The sequence below is a fragment of the Monodon monoceros genome, unplaced genomic scaffold (assembly GCF_005190385.1).
Source record: "Monodon monoceros isolate NGI ecotype Baffin Bay Population unplaced genomic scaffold, NGI_Narwhal_1 Super_Scaffold_19, whole genome shotgun sequence".
Classification (NCBI taxonomy): domain Eukaryota; kingdom Metazoa; phylum Chordata; class Mammalia; order Artiodactyla; family Monodontidae; genus Monodon; species Monodon monoceros.
Window position 1 is genome coordinate 76,176,092 of NW_021703775.1, and position 16,815 is coordinate 76,192,906.

General features: G+C 48.5%; 1 protein-coding gene and 1 long non-coding RNA gene across 3 annotated transcripts in view; one reads left to right on the forward strand and one right to left on the reverse strand.

Annotated features, from left to right (window-relative positions):
• LOC114900506 overlaps positions 1–2,417 on the reverse strand; it is a 41,868-nt gene extending 39,451 nt beyond the window's left edge. For both annotated transcript variants that reach the window (XR_003794851.1, XR_003794850.1), the window contains exon 1: positions 2,100–2,417. This is a non-coding gene — a long non-coding RNA (uncharacterized LOC114900506). The remainder of the gene's footprint in view (positions 1–2,099) is intronic.
• FAM49A (family with sequence similarity 49 member A) overlaps positions 1–16,815 on the forward strand; it is a 105,490-nt gene that overhangs the window by 43,663 nt on the left and 45,012 nt on the right. Inside the window, exon 2 of the mRNA XM_029231653.1 lies at positions 5,579–5,730. The gene's annotated coding sequence lies outside the window, so the exon portion shown is untranslated. The remainder of the gene's footprint in view (positions 1–5,578; positions 5,731–16,815) is intronic.

Below are 16,815 nucleotides of genomic sequence, written 5' to 3' on the forward strand. Positions count from 1 at the left end.
AAGTAAAGCTGTCACTGTTTGCAGATGACATGATACTATACATAGAGAATCCTAAAGATGCTACCAGAAAACTACTAGAGCTAATCAATGAAGTTGGTAAAGTAGCAGGATACAAAATTAATGCACAGTAATCTCTTGCATTTCTATACACTAATGATGAAAAATCTGAAAGAGAAATTAAGGAAACACTCCCATTTACCACTGCAACCAAAAGAATAAAATACCTAGGAATAAGCCTACCTAAGGAGACAAAAGACCTGTATGCAGAAAACTATAAGATACTGATGAAAGAAATTAAAGATGATACAAACAGATGGTGAGATATACCATGTTCTTGGACTGGAAGAATCAACATTGTGAAAATGACTATACTACCCAAAGCAATCTACAGATTCAGTGCAGTCCCTTTTAAACTACCAATGGCATTTTTCACAGAACTAGAACAAAAAATTTCACAACTTGTATGGAAACACAAAAGACCCCGAATAGCCAAATCAGTCTTGAGAAAGAAAAACAGAGCTAGAGGGATCAGGCTACCAGACTTCAGACTATACTACAAACCTACAGTAATCAAGACAGTATGGTACTGGCACAAAAACAGAAATATAGATCAATGGAACAAGATAGAAAGCCCAGAGATAAACCCACGCACATATGGCCATCTTATTTTTGATTAAGGAGGCAAGAATATACAATGGAGAAAAGACAGCCTCTTCAATAAGTTGTGCTGGCAAAACTGAACAGCTACATGTAAAAGAATGAAATTAGAACACTCCCTGACACCATACACAAAAATAAACTAAAATGGATTAAAGACCTAAATGTAAGGCCAAACACTATAAAACTCTTAAAGGAGAGAACATAGGCAGAACAGTCTATGACATAAATCACAGCAAGATCCTTTTTGACCCACCTCCTAGAGAAATGGAAGTAATAAAATAAACAAATTGGACCTAATGAAACTTAAAAGGCTTTGCACAGCAAAGGAAACCATAAAAAGAATGGGAGAAAATATTTGCAAGTGAAGCAACTGACAGAGGATTAATCTCCAAAATTTACAAGCAGCTCATGCAGCTCAATATCAAGAAAACAAACGACCCAACCCAGAAATGGGCAGAAGACCTAAATAGACATTTCTCCAAAGAAGGTATACAGATTGCAAACAAACACATGAAAGGATGCTCAGCATCACTAATCATTAGAGAAATGCAAATCAAAACCACAATGAGACATCACCTCACACCAGTCAGAATGGCCATCATCAAAAAATATACAAACAATAAATGCTGGAGAGCGTGTGGAGAGAAGGGAACCCTCTTGCACTGTTGGTGGGAATGTAAACTGATACAGCCACTATGGAGAACAGTATGGAGGGTCCTTAAAAAAATAAAAATAGAACTACCATACAACCCAGCAATCCCACTACTGGGCATATACCCTGAGAAAACCGTAATTCAAGAAGAGTCATGTACCACAATGTTCACTGTGGCTCTATTTACAATAGCCAGGACATGGAAGCAACCTAAGTGTCTGTTGACAGAGGAATGGATAAAGAAGATGTGGCACATATATACAATGGAATATTACTCAGCCATAAAAAGAAACGAAATTGAGTTATTTGTACTGAGGTGGATGGACCTAGAGTCTGTCATACAGAGTGAAGTAAGTCAGAAGAGAAAAATAAATACCGTATGCTAACACATGTATATGGAATCTAAAAAAAAAAAAGATGGTTCTGAAGAGCCTTGGGGCAGGGCAGGAATAAAGACGCAGACATAGAGAATGGACTTGACAACATGGGGAGGGGGAAGGGTAAGCTGGGAAGAAGTGAGAGAGCGGCATGGACATATATACACTACCAAATGTAAAATGGATAGCTAGTGAGAAGCAGCTGTATAGTACTGGGAAATCAGCTCAGTGCTTTCTGTCCACCTAGAGGGGTGGGATAGGGAGGGTGGGAGGGAGACGCAAGAGGGAGGAGATATGGGGATGTATTTATATGTATAGCTGATTCACTTTGTTATGAAGCAGAAACTAACACACCATTGTAAAGCAATTATATTCTAATAAAGATATTAAAAAACAAACAAAAAACCTACCCGTTTGTAATTCTTCTCATTGGCCAGGACTCCTGGTGCTGTGGGAGAGGCCATAATGAGGTTCCCTGACTCGGGATAGGCTCCGCTGCTGGTTAACTTGGGGCTTGAACAAGCAGGCTCCCACCCTGCCTTTAGATTCCGTGTCTGCTCAGCCTGGAGGGCAGGAGGGTGGTCTTCCAGGCCCTCCAGTCCCCTCACCATCTGTTTGCATCGCCTTCTCTCAGTTTGCCCCCTGCCCAGCCCTGTCACTTCCAGAACCATGCAAAAGCGGAAGACACACAGCTGTTGTCAGCCCCTCCCGTGAATGGGGGCGTGGGGGGTAAGGGGAGCACAGGATGTAGTGGTAAGGTCACAGGTCACTGGACTGGAGGTCAGCAGATGGCTGTTCTAGTTTTGGTTCTGTTGTGTGACCTGGGAGAAGTCATTTTATGTCTCTAGATTTCAGCTTCCCCATTTTTAAAGTGTGCTAATGACCCCATGCTTTGTCCCTCTCTGAAAATGACCAAAGAAGACAAGATGCTGAAAAGTGTTTCTGGCTGCTAGGTGTGCCACCTCCTGACGGTCCCAGGTGGTGTCAGTCTCCTTCACGGAGCAGAGGGACGCTCGCTGGCAGCATCTCTGGTCGTTCATAACCACTGGCGACGGAAGCGGACTTGTGGATGTCGTGTGAGGTTGGGCTTCTGGTGAGGACCTAGACGGGGGTTGTAAGTGTCTTTCCCTACTCAATCTCTGTTCACCCTGAGGGACCTCTGGCCTGTGAGTGACTCACACAGGAAACCACCAGCCAGCTCTTCAAAAAGCTTGGAATCCTCTCAAGGATAGGCTTACTTTTTATTGCTCTGTGTTTATTTGGATGGTGGGGGGGAGTGGTTTAGAGAGTCAAGGACAGATCCCTGGAGCGAGCTCCTCCATGGTAGGGTCTCCGTGATTGAATCAGTAAGATGGGAGGAGGTGGGACCTGGTGAGGGTTGGGTTAGGATCCAAGGTATCTAAATGCTGGTCCGTGGACCAGAGCCAGTTGGTGACGTAACTCTCCAGAAGCTTGGCCCCTACTCCAGGTTGGGATGGTACTTTTTCCTTTTTAGCTTCTCCAGTTGCACAGCCAGTTTGGGGAACCACTGGAGTGGGTGGAATTGGTATCTGAGGGCTTGCCTGTTAGGGGGCTCTGTGTTCCCTGCCCACCTTCTAGTACCCATCGGGAAACTGTAGAGTATTACTACTATTGGTGTTACAGTGTGATTGGATTATTATTAGGGTTGTCTGTTTGTGTGTTGTTCAACTTACCAGGTGACTGCCAGCCTTCGTGATGAGCATTGGGAGCTGGGGAACTTGTGTAGTGTCTATAATTAAGTAGAGTGGACAAAATGGTAGGGAAAGATTCTGGAAGTATCTTATTAGAGTCATGATCTGGAGGAGACTCAGCGTTCTGCTGGCCTGACCCTCTTAGTTTTGCAGTAGAAGAAAGCGGGATTCTTCCTGGCCCACTGGGGGAATCAAGTCCTAATCAAATACACTGAAAATGGGTTATAATTTTGAGGGCCATTTGAGAAGGAAAGTGGTGGGGATGGGATAGCGCCCCTGATGCCTGATCACCTCGAAAGCTTTTCATGTTTCCAGGTCCTTCTATGACTCATCTGGCCTCAGCTACAGTCAAGAGGTCAGAGAGGTGGTCTCACCTGGGGATTCTTTTTTAGAAATTCACCTTCTCCAGTATCTACACTCAGGTGCCCCTGGGAAACAGCACCTGTGGCAGGCACCCTTTTCCTCAGGCTGTGCTCTGATGGAAATTCACAGGCACAACCCCAAATTCAGAGGAAACAAACTCCTCTCCGCCACTACCACTGTGACCTGGTTTCCCAAAATGCAGGGCTCAGAAATCACTTTCTCATCAGGCTAAAGTCGCTGTGTTTTCTCTATCATATCCTTCCCTTCCCCCCAACTTCCTGTTTTCTCTTCCTCTTTTCTCCATCCCCACCCCATCTCTCCAGCCCTGTCCCAGAACAGGAACAGAGACCGAGCGTTGATCATCACGATTTCCTGATGGGCCCTCTGGTTGCTCAGAGCCAGGGCCGGCCTGGCTTCTCTGGGGCACATGAGCCCTGGCTGGCAGTATACAGGAAGCCAGGGCCTTTAGAGCCTCCTGTCTGAATGAGAACCTAACGAGAATAACCCTTCACGTCCTTGCAACGTTAACAGCTGCCAAAGAACTTTCTCCTGCCTTCCAGCTAACACACTGGAAAAATAAGACAACTCCTAGTGTTTTGGCCTAATAGCTCTAGTCCAGTTTAGATGGACAAAACATCGATTTGGGAGTTAGATATGAGTTCATGCGTGGTTCTGCACCGAACTCTCTTTATGACTCTTCAGGGCACTCTAGTTCTCTCTAGCTCGGTTCCCTAACCAGAAAAATGGAGTTCCTGGTACCTTTAGCAGAATTTTTGAGGACAAATTAGGAAAATGTAAGGTTCACCGATGTGCCTGTTAGGTATTATTTGCTTAACAAATGTGAGATCCCTTCTTTGGTTTTGGTTTTTGGCCCAGAGGAGTGGCTGTTCAAATGTTTGGTGTTCAGAAAAATCACATAATAAAACAACAAGGTCCTACTGTGTAGCACAGGGAACTATATTCAGTATCCTGTAATAAACCATAATGGAAAAGAATCTGAAAAAGAACATATATGTGTGTGTGTGTGTGTGTGTGTGCATGTATAACTGAATCACTTTGCTGTACACCAGAAAGTAATACAACATTGTAAATCAACTAGACTTTAATAAAAAAAACAAGAAAAATCACATAATAAATGATACTCATGGGAGGAAAACCCATGTCTGTTCCTGTGTTTTCATGAAACATGGAGAGAGAGACAGACAGACAGAAAGAGACAGAGAGATAGAGACAGAGAGAGACCAGGAGACCTAGAGGCTGGGTGCACATACATCTATCATTAAAAAACCAAGTCCACCCACCGCTGTGCCCACAGGTCCCACTATTCCATAACAGTATTTTTCTAATGAGATAAAGGGAGAATCCTCCCAACCCCGTGCCTGAGCTGGACTGTTTTACTCAACCCCCAGGAGTAAAACTACAGAAAGAGCAAAATGCGGAGCAAAGTGCCACCTCCCGTCTTGAAAATCCGTTAAATAAAAGACTTCTATTCAGGGTCAGTGACCACTTGTTTGAGAAGCCAGCCCAATCATGTGGCTGCTTTTTTAAAAAATTCCAGAGACCAGAGAGTCAGAGACACATTCTAATCTGGAATCTCATGCCGAGCGGCTAAACCCTTGAAGGAAGCTCTTTTCTTCTCTGAGCCTCAGTTTCCTCAACTACAGAAGCATTAGACCAGGTTATTGCATTTCTTCCAGCCCTAGGAATCTGTGATTCTGGGACTCTCTCTGCTCTCCTTAAAAGAATGTATTATGATGAGAGGAGAAGAGGAAACGGCCTCTCCTGGTAACATCACTTGCATTCCCTTTCTGCAGGTTATCACTCACCAAGGACAGAGAAACCACAGGACTCTCGGGGACCACAGCCCTGATTTAGGGAGCCAGACTTGTCTTGGCCAAACAGCTGCTCATCTGGTTCGTTCCATCAGCCTGGATTGGTGAATCTGAGTCACAAGGGAGATCTCCAGGTAAGAATCAACTGTCTCTGCTTATGGCCAGCATCACGGTGATGACCAACGTCGTAGTGCAGAGAATCTGCGATATGCAGGCTTACGGGATACCTGCAAGTATTGAGGATGGTCCTTCCACCAGATTTGTCATCTCTGATTGGAAGCCATCCTTCCTAACACCGCATACATGTACAAGGAAAAAAACCGAAAAGCAAAAAAAACAAGGACATAATGAAGAATCGATGTGCACTTCAAAGTAGCTGTAATTTCGAAGTGCTTAAATGTCCCTGGGTTCTATAACTGCATTCTGAGTGGGAGCTGTTGCTATCTTTAGTCTTTTTAGTGTTTAGGCAGGAAACAGTCGCTTGCAACTACATGCAGGGGGAGAGCAGATTAGAGCTGTTGCTGGAGGTCGCTTTGTCCCTGCAGAATGCATCTGAGGGCTTCTTTCTGGCCATCCAGACTGAGACCAGCAGGGAGAGAAGTAGCCCACCTGGCATGGAATTTAGGTCTCATGCCGGAAGTCTGGCTGGCATCTCACTTGCTGTAACATTTTTAGAGGTAAATGCGGCTGAATTTAGAGGTAAATTCGGCACTGCGGTGCACCAGCCTCAGATCACCACTCCCCTTGCCCCCTTCCCTCACTGCCAGCATGTTGGTTCTCTCCCTCTTTCACCTTCTCCCAGTTACGGGCACTTTTCTTCTTATCAGGAAGGAGAGGGCCACACCTACTTGAACATCATTGAACTTGGACCTGACACGGGCTGACATCCCTCTCCAATGACTCAAGGTCTGCTGATTTCAGCTCCTTGGACTTTGTTGTATTAGCACATCTCCTCTAAGCTGGCCCAGGGCACCCACACATCCAAGGTCAGGAGTCACGAAGGAAGTGACCGTACACTGAGATGATCTCACACCTGTTACTCTTTCAGCGGTTGCTGCTGTGACCATCTGCTCTCCTCTCCTAAAGCTCTTCTTTTGCATTTAGATATCCTGATTGTCCCTCAAAACTAAAACCAGAAGCATTTCATGAAGCTGAGAATCACCTGTAAGACCAGGTGACTTCTCAGGTATTTTCCAATTCTGAGTTCCTGGGATTATTTTATCCCAGGCTTGGTCCTTATACCAGATTCTCATTCTTGAGGGGAACAGATTTATCTTGTGCTCCCTTCCCTTCTTCCTCTTGTGGTTTCTTTCCCCAGAGGGGTCCCTGAGCTGTAGCGTACTTCAGAGGAAGGAGAAGAGCTTTTGAAATTAGACAGACCTGACTTCAAATCTCAGTTCTGCTATTTATCGGTTGAGTGATTTTGCCTAGATCGTTGTAAATTCCTGAGCTTCTGTTTCCCCATCCGCAAGATGGGGACAGTCCTCCCTGTGTGGCAGGCTTGTGGTGAGGCGCAAAGGAGACGGTAATGCATTAGCATAGTTTCTTGCTTATAGTAAACCTCAAAAAATGTCAGCTTAATCAGAGGTATTTCAGTACAGCTTTGAGCCCTCGTTGGGTTGCATTTGAACCTGTGCCTAGAGTCTAGGGACAGACCTTGTCTACACACGCAGTTAAGGAAGCCCAGAGCTGTTAATCTTTTTTTTTTCTTTTTGCGGTACGCGGGCCTCTCACTGTCGTGGCCTCTCCCGTTGCGGAGCACAGGCTCCGGACGCGCAGGCTCAGTGGCCATGGCTCACGGGCCCAGCCGCTCTGTGGCATGTGGGATCTTCCCGGACCGGGGCACGGACCCGTGTCCCCTGCATCGGCAGGCGGACTCTCAACCACTGCGCCACCAGGGAAGCCCAGAGCTGTTAATCTTGATTTCAGAGTTCCTCTTCAATACCGGCCCGTTCTCACCTCGCCTTGGCCAGATCGCCCTCTGTGGTTCGGCCATTTGAAGGTTTGCCCTGTTACATCCAACCTCAGGTCTCACCACCCTCCCGGCCTGTTGAGTCCATCCTTTGTCCTATCGGATAGTAGCTGAAAACTAACTCACCCCCAGCAGCTTTTTCACTTCAAACCAGTGTACTTCCAAGACCCAGAGGAATGTCCTCACAGTTGGAGCCAGGTGTCCTGGCTCGGGAGCAGGTGTCCTGGCCCCTCAGCGAGACAGTTAAGTTTCAAGCACATGTTCATCCAGGCCCACAGCACTGGCTTTCTTCCTTGACTGTGGACTGTTAGCTATTGTGGGGCATTCATTTATCCAGCCATCCGTGCATTCCACAAATATGTATGGAGCATGTCCTACGCAGCAGGGGTATTCTTGGTGTTAGGGATCCACACGAAACAAAACAAAGCAAAAAACAAAATTCCTGTTCTCTTCAAGCTTGCATTCTAGTGGGATCAGGGGAGTGTCAATAAATAAATAAGCGTATACTATACCAGGTAGTATTAAGTGTTATGGAAAAAATAAAGCAGAAATAATGATAATAAAGCCAAGTCAGAGTGAGAGGAAGTTGGGGGAACAGGCATTGCTGTTTTAGGCAGGATACCAGGGAAGGCCCCCCTGATTAGGTGTCATTGGAGCAGGACCCGAACAAAGCGAGGGAGGGAGGCTTGAAGGAAAAAGGGAACAAAGGCTCTCAGGTGGGAATGTTCTTGGGCTTCAAGGAACTGCAAGAAGATTGGAGTGGAAGGAACGAGGGACAGTGGAAGGAGGTGAGGACAGAGAGAAGTGGTCAGATGGTGCAGGCCTCATGAGCCACCGTGAAGACTTGGGCTTGTATGTTCTGGTTGGCTTTTCCAGAGAATCCTGTACCCTTCCTCCCTCTTCCCCAGAGAGTCTCAAAGCCTTCATCCCTAAAACATCCTGAAATAGAAATAAAGATGGATGTTCTTGACCAGTAGAGTATTTGCCATTCATTCCAAAACCCGTATTGGTTACTAGGTACCGACACTCTGGAGGTAAATGAGACTTGGCCGCCCTGTCCTAGGAGCCTGTGGCCCGGCACTGGTTCAAGGCTGCTTGGAGAAGATGCATCGATAAATCAGGTCCAAGTGAGCAGTTGTCCTAATTTGGTCATTGTGGTACCAATTTGCTAGAGTAGGAATTTCCCCTGGGACCTCCCACAGGTCACTGGTACCAATTCTCTTGGAATTCATCCACCTAGACTATTGCCAAGTCTGGCCTTCTGGGTAGAGGGAGGACCAATCCATTCAACAAACATGTGAGTGCCTATTCTGTATCAGCGCCAGTGCTAGACACCGGGGAAAAGGATGCTGAGATTCAGCTCCTGCCCTCAAGTTGTTTATGGTTTCACTAGGAGGGCCTGCTAGACAGCACCCCAGTTGTCAGTGTTCTGATCAGAGTGGGTGTGAGGGACCAAGAGGTGGGGTGCTTGAGGTAGTGAGCTCCCCGTCCTTGGAAGCATGTGAGCAGAGTGAGGGGCAGAGCCGGAGAAGCTTCCTGGGGACACGCTGTCTCCACTCCGTCCTAGAGATGAGGGGTGGTCTGCTAGGTGAATATCGGGGAGGGTGAGAAACTTCAGGGAAGGTCTCCAGGTAGAGGAGAAGCATACACGAGGGCTGCCTCTTGGAGGGACTCGCTGTGGCCGTGCAGGTGAGGTGAGGTGAGTCAGAGAGGGACTCACTCAGAGATGGAAGCTGGGAGGATTAACCAGGGACCTTGAATGTCGAGCTGAGAGAGTTGAGTCCATTCTGAGGACAGCTCAGAGCTGGTAACAGGGCTTTAAGCAAAGATGGATGGCAGTTGCAGTCTTACAAAGCAAAGGGCCGAATTTTATTTGACCCTCTGTTCTCTAAAGTGCATATTTTATATCTGCTCCTTGTAATATTGTAACAGTTTCCTCAGCTGTAAAATGGGTTCACACAGATCAGCCGAATGGGAGGTTGTGAGGGTAGATACATGGCCTTTCCACCCCCAGGGCCCTGGGGAGTGGTAAGTGCTGACAGCACTTCATGTGCAACGTGTTGCACAAATTGCTGGTGAATGGTTAGAACAGGAGCCTTTTTTCTGATGAGAGAAAGTGGCTGGCAACAGTCCATGCTATTCTAGTAGAAATGATGGCATTTAGATCTTGATCTGCTTTTTTTTCTGGTCAGAAAACAAATACCCATTTCTGAAACCCTCTCTCTGCTGAACACTAAAATAAGAGTGTTCTCTTTAAAATGTGCACATTCATTAAACAGATAATACCTGAGCCCTCACCATGCCCCAGACACTGTGCTAGGCCTGGAAGCGTCAAGACAAATCAAGCCCAGTCAGCCCCTCCAGGAGTTCATAAGCTCATGACGAAGACAGAGGAACCAACAGTCATGGGAGCAGGTGGTGGGCAAGAGCCCCGGCATGAACAAAGTGATGTGGGTGCAGAGAGGGAGCCTGCCCTCTGCCCAGGCAAGTCAGGGAAGGCTTCCAACAGGGGCCATGTGAGCTGGGCACTAAAGGATGAGTAGGAGTTGGGATCTGGGAGAGAGTACAGAACAACACTGTCATCAACTCAGTTCTCTGTGATGGTGGTGGGGAGGAAATAGCCAGGGCATCGTCATGCACGGATAATGCCTCAGCTCTGCTTTTAAAACTCCGCCAGTCGCCATCCTCCCACCTCGTTCCCAGCGGTGACTGAAAATAATCAAATTGACTAATTTGAGTTCATCTCTTCTCCGACGCTATGGAGGTGTTAGTGAGCAGAATAGGATAAGGGTTGGGGGGCCAGAAAAGGAAGTAGAAAGAGGAGAAGGAGGAATCCATTTCCATCATCCAGAAACACTGATTGAACAGCATAGCTGTCTGGTGGCAAAATTCAACTTTACAGAGACCTGGGTCTGCTTCTTCGCAGTGAAAACTGCAAGAGATTTTTAAAACTGTATCTGTCCTTCTACCTTTCTCTTAGAAAAAATATATATAGGTGTGTGTGTATATATATATATGTGTGTGTGTGTGTGTGTGTGTGTGTGTATGTGTTATGTATATGCACATTCTCGTGTATATGTGCATGATATATATGTAAGTGCGTATATACATGTATATGCGCATTTATATTATATAGAATTTATTCTAACCTAGCACAGAGCCTGGTGCCCATGACCTGCAGTCACACTTGCTGGTTGGAGATGGATGTGTGGTTTAGAACTGACCTTGCTGACCTGCACACGTCCCCAGATGTGCCAAAGTCTCTAAAGGTCATGACATTGGATGCTCACAGGCACAGCAGAAGGGAGTCTTGGTGTCGGCTACAGAAGAGGAGACTGCAGCTCAGAATGACGAAGCATCTTGCCCAAGGCCCACAGCTATTAGGTGGTCAGGATTCAAACCCTCTTCTAACTGTCCCTCTTCCACTGTATATGCTATGCGTCACCCTATCTATAAATGGGTGAAGCTTCCAGTAAACCAAGGAGGAGATTCTACAACTAAGACTTGCCCTTGGAAGGGTCCCTCAATTAGGGCTTCAAACTGCAGAGCTGGGACGACCAGTGGCAACTCACCAGAGTCAGGGATGCACGTGTCCGGAAATGCTCTGTGGATCCCTCCAGCGCTGGCAAGCACTCTACACCTCGGCCTGCAGGGGAGGGAGAAGGGAGGAAAGAAGGAAGGGAGGGAGGGAGGGACGGAATGACAGGCATCAGGGTTAACTTGGGTTCTAGTCCAGGCCTGGCACTGACTCACCTTTGACCTTGGACACCCCTTCCCTTCCCGTCATCACTAGGAGGGTGTTGGGCTTGATTGTCCAACTTCCATTTCTGAACTCGTCCCCAAGGAGAGTCCTCGAATCCTGCTGACTCCCCACGTCGTGCCGGGGGACCCCAGTGTAGGACTCGAATTCGCATCATCACCACCAGGAAGCTCTCGAAGGTGAGAAACCAAGGCCCTCACCTCCTCATGGACGGCCGGGCCTCCACCAGCCCTGGAAACAGAACAGCTGAGCAGGTACAGAGTAGAAGGATGGCTCGGCTGTACCTCATCCTCCCAGCCTTCTGCTGGGAGCCCCCGGTGTAGCTGCTGCCCTTGCTCAGTCCCCTCTTCCAGCCCTCCGGCCTCCTTGCAGCTCTGTCTTCCAACCCAGAGAAGGGCTGGAAAAGAGGAGAATCAGCTTGGAGTGTTGGGCTCCGCCCTGATGGCAAGCTTCCTTTCTCTCCTGGGGACCTGTAAGCTGCCAGTCCAGGAGTCCCAGGAGGGAGACTGCACCTGACCTGGAAAGCAGGAAGGAAGCCAGGGGTCAGGAGCACGCTGCACACTGGCAGAGAGAAGAGTCCTGCAGAGTCATTCATGTGATCGCAGGCCTGGCCATCAGTGCCCCGCAGGACCCCTTTCCCCACGTATCGGCTCTTTCCGCCCTGACCCGGCTGCTAGCCAAGCAAGTAGGGCAACGGCAGTCTACCAGTTTTCTTCAGTTACCGTAATGTGGATACAAGGAGCTGGACATGTGATGACATTTGCAAAGGCCCATGTCCCTAGTTCTAAGGGAGGCCACATGGCACGGTGTACATCAGAGCGGGCTTTGGGTGAGATTTGCTTTCACTGGGGTTGTCGTGAGATGCTGTGTCCTGCCGTGGTTATAGCACAGACTGCAGCTGGACAGCCTGGGCTGGGACCTTCCTCTGCCGCTTCCAGCTGGTGAGCTCGGGCTGACCGGACGTCTCATCCAGCTTGTCCTCATCTGCAGAACGAGAGCCCACAGGACCTGCCGCACGAGGCTGCTGTGATCAGGGATGTGAGTTCGTGCACATAAGGGTGCAGAGTGGTACCTGGCCCATAGTCAGGGCTCAGTGAGTGTTCGCCGATTTTATTTTGATCTAAAGCCTCTAGAATCGAATATTCTATTCCGTTTCTGGGCTGTGCTGTGGGTTCAATCGTTTACTGTTTGTTTATTAAGCATCTCGTGGGTGCAGAACTCGTCCTAGATGATGGCGTTTCAAAGCCGGAGTCGGCAACATGATAAACACAGTGAGACATCACTCCTTCTTTGCCATTGGGACAAGTGAAGCCTTGTAGGAGACCAGAGGCTGGAGAGTCCCCTGAGCCAGGTGGCTTCTCAGAGGAGCTGGGGGGCCTGGATTGAAGGCGGGGGAGATGGAGGCCTGAGCCGAAGGCTGGACAGTGGGTTGAGAGAAGGAGGGAGGAGTTGACTAAGGATGATTAGGGAGGGGTGCCATTCTGAGTGGGAGACTGGGAGAAGAGCTAAAGAGGGTGCAATTCTTGAGAGTGGTTTTCTGGTGTTGGTGTGGGCGGTAGGCTCTGCTTTAAGCCTTTTTGGTGTGAAGTGCCTGGGGCCACCAGGTGGAGATCCATCCCCTTTGCCCAGCTCCGGTGTCAGTCGAGGAAGAGGGCTCGGGATGCGCCAGCAAAGGGCCCCCATCGCACAGGATGGAGCAGGCCCCTCTGCTCCCGGCAGAGCGAGCACAGGCCCCTCTGTGTGCGGCCCGAGAGCCCTGGCCGGGCCTCCTCCTTGAAGGGCCTGACAAAGACTGGCTTGTTCTCCCCTGACATCAGACCTCGCCCTCAGGATTTCTCTGTTCTTCTGGGGCAAGATCTCACACAGTGATAATAGAGTGAACGGGAAGAGGGAGGAATCAAGTGAAAGCTGTCTCAGGCGTCACCATGCCAACCCGCTCCCCTGGCTGAGGGTAGGAAGAGGGCGCCTGCCGCGTGTGCCCTGCGCATCTTCCAGGTCACACCCCGGCAGGGACAGCCCTGAGCTGCGGGCGTTCTGGTTGGAGCCGAACGGGAGCTGCTTGTATTGGTTCCGAGAGATGCTAGCTGCCTGGTCAGTGACGGACAAAATATTAGTGAGTCACATTACTTAATGGCTGCATACAATGGGTGGATTGTTTTCTGTGTGTGTGTGTGTGTGTGTGTGTGTGTGTGTGTGTGTTTGTGTGTTTTAGCTTAAGTATTGCATTTAAACACCTGGGTTTTCTATTTTAACAAAGATTTATAGTGAGTTCTGCCTTGGAAATTTCATAAAAGCTTACTATTTAGCGGGATCTGTGAGATCACCTGCTCTTGAGTCTGTCTGACCCTCTTTTCAGATGAGTGAACGGAACCCGGGAGAATGGGAGACAGGAGTAAAGCTTTTATAGGCACCCAGGATTCGGACCCTGTGTGACAAGTACTCAGCATAAGACCCCTAGTGAGGGCTTACTCTGCTATCCCTGCTTACTTTTTGAGCTTTGACTTGTGCCAGATGGGGTCAATAAATGAACTCACTCGTAAAACAAAATGAATATGAAACCAGTCCAAGGGGAACCGCTAGTTTCATTTATCTTAAAATAATCAATCCTAAAACAACCGTTTACTTGTGAGATTCAGGAAGAAAAGGGGATTTGACACCGGAACTTCACATCCTTGGTCCAGTGCAGTGGTTCTCAAGCTCATGGCCAAGGCCATAGGCTAGTAAGTGAAAGGGGAGCCCGTGTCTCCACTGTCTCTTCAGTGCGTTTCCCACACTCCATACTCCACTTCATCAAATGACCTGGGATTGCTTTATTTAGCTGGGTTCTCAGCTGGTAGGAACTGCGGAGCAGTCCCAGACCTGGTGCTTGAGTAACAAGTTGCTGTCTTCAAGTGGAATTTAGAAATAGCCTAAACAATACTTGATCTGTCTGTGAGGACTGAGAGCCCTCTAGCAGATGCACGGCACAGCTTTCAAATTTAGTCATTTGTGGCCACAGACACCAGCCGGGGAAACCCGGCTGCAGGGTAAAGTTCAAACCAGGGTAGTGCATGGTTGAGTCATCAAGAGCACGGCCGGGTTTGAACATAAATCTGGAGCTAAACTTGGGAAGGTTGTTCGTTTGGTTTAACTGTGGTCTTGCTGGATCCATCCAAACAGGGAAGTTCCACTGTGACTGTGCTGCCTTCTCTGTGTGTGTTGAGTTTCCTGCAGGGGCATCATCTGCGAAAGCAATGCTGTACTTCTGCACGCCTCTCTGTCTATAAATACAGGGCGGGGTTACCGATCGCTAACGGAGGATCCCCCGCTCTCCTAATTTACACTTCCAGAGTGTTTTCCAGATCCAAAATATAATTTTAAGTGGACATTTCACCAAAATGAGCTGTCGTAATTCATTTTGATAAGCTTGGATAAGATTTCAGCATTTTCTTTCTTTCTTTTACTCTTTACATTTTGCAACTGGAGTCGGGTTGATTCAGCCACCAGACAGATGTTTCCCTGGTTGGAACACGTGATTTAAGACATTAGGGGAAGAGGCAGGGGAAGGTGATTACTAAGCCAAGTGGCTGAATCTATTAATTTTTCTTTCCCAAATGTCATGGCTCCGTTTCCAGCAAAGTGGTCAAGATCAATGCTTTTGAAATGACCTTGAACAGGAATGAAGTGAGTTTGTGTGTTAAGTAAGCGCTGGGTACCACAGCTGCGAATTTGAACCCTTTTTACTGCTAAGAATAAATATATTCAGGGCATTGAAACTGATCCCCCTGCTTTGTCCCTTTTCCAAACTTCTGCTTTTGTACTAAGCACCTACCCTGACCAGGTCTGGCATTTTTAACGTGAGATGAGCACGCCCCTTAGTGGAGAAAGTACTTAACTGCAAGCTCTTAACATTTGCCCAAAGAAAAGCTCTCGGTTTTTACAGAAATATATCGCTTTAGTAACTCTTAAAGCCAAACTACTTGTCTACGTTGGAGGGTTATCGTGAGAATTAAATGCGATAATTTGTGGGCAGCACTTTAAATGGCACTGAGTGCAGGAATGACAATCAACTGCTATTATCACGCTTATCCGAGAATGAGGATTTGGGAAGCAGGGGGTTGAGTGACGTCATTTTTGGAGTCTTCAGGATTTCAGCTTCAGGGCCCTCTGTGCCCACACTGTTACGTATTAGGAAAGGTGAGTGAAGAGTAGTGGACAGGATTTACCTGGGGCAGGACCCACTGCCCCGAGGCGGAAAGCAGTGCCGGCCACTTCAGAATACAGGCCTCCCCACCGTGCAGGGATTTGGATTGAAAAGAGCATCCACGCAATGCGACTCCACCTGCACTTGAAGAGGAGGCACTGTTCCTTTGCCACGCCTGTCCCTGACCTTGGACTTCTCCCGGCTCAGCCTCCGGACGCTCAGAAGTCTCCACAGGCCACCCTCTGTGAAAATGACTCCTAGTGGCGGGAGATGTCTTTTTCAGAAGTTAACGTGGGCATCGTTGAGGCCGTAGTTTGCCTTTCTGACGACTCAAGTTTTCTTTCTTTTAATTGTCAAGCATAAGATGAGACCCCTATGAGTCTGTTTCTTCATGTGCCTGAAGCTGGTTACATCTTTATCAAACGGGATGTGAAAGTGGGGAAACGATTTGCCTTCCCTCTCTCCTTTCTTTCTTCCTTCATCCCTTTCTTCCTTCCTTTCATTCCTCCTTCTCTCTCACTTTTTCCTCCTCTCCCACCAGCCCCTCCTCTTTCCTTCCCTCTTGCTCTAAGTGGATGATTGACAAGAGGTCCTTGGGTATAGATTTTGGCATCCACGCCATCTCTGGTCCACTCACTTTTTCATTTATTTGGAAACATATTCCCTGAACAGCCTACTCTGGATTCAAACATAATCCAGTCCCAGTTCCGGTGCTGGGGGTATTCATCCTTTAAGAGGAGAGGCAGGCAGGTAAGCAGGGGTGACAGGACCATGGGGAGGTGCTGGGAGAGGGCTCCCGGGGCCGTGGGGAGAGGAGCGGAGGGCAGCGCGTCCCCCCAGGACTGGCACCGGGAGCACGGCAGGCCCCAGGCTGGTGGTGGATGTAAGTTTGCCTGGCAGAGAACCACCTTTATAGTGGGTTTAAAAGCCACCTAGGAGGGGCTTCCCTGGTGGTGCAGTGGTTGAGAGTCCGCCTGCCGATGCAGGGGACATGGGTTTGTGCCCTGGTCTGGGAGGATCCCACATGCCGTGGAGCAGCTGGGCCCGTGAGCCATCCCCGCTGAGCCTGCGCGTCCGGAGCCTGTGCTCCGCAACAGGAGAGGCCACAACAGTGAGAGGCCCGCGTACCGCAAAAAAAAAAAAGCCACCTAGGAAAACCGGGTCCCACCACTTCATCATAACCAGGAGACTGGGATCTGCCAACAGGTCTCAGGGCCAGGCCTGTGACAGCTGTCCCTCCAAAGGCCTCTCAACTCCAGCCACCGAGAGTGTGATCTCAGCCGTGGGGGACCTGGGGTTCCCTT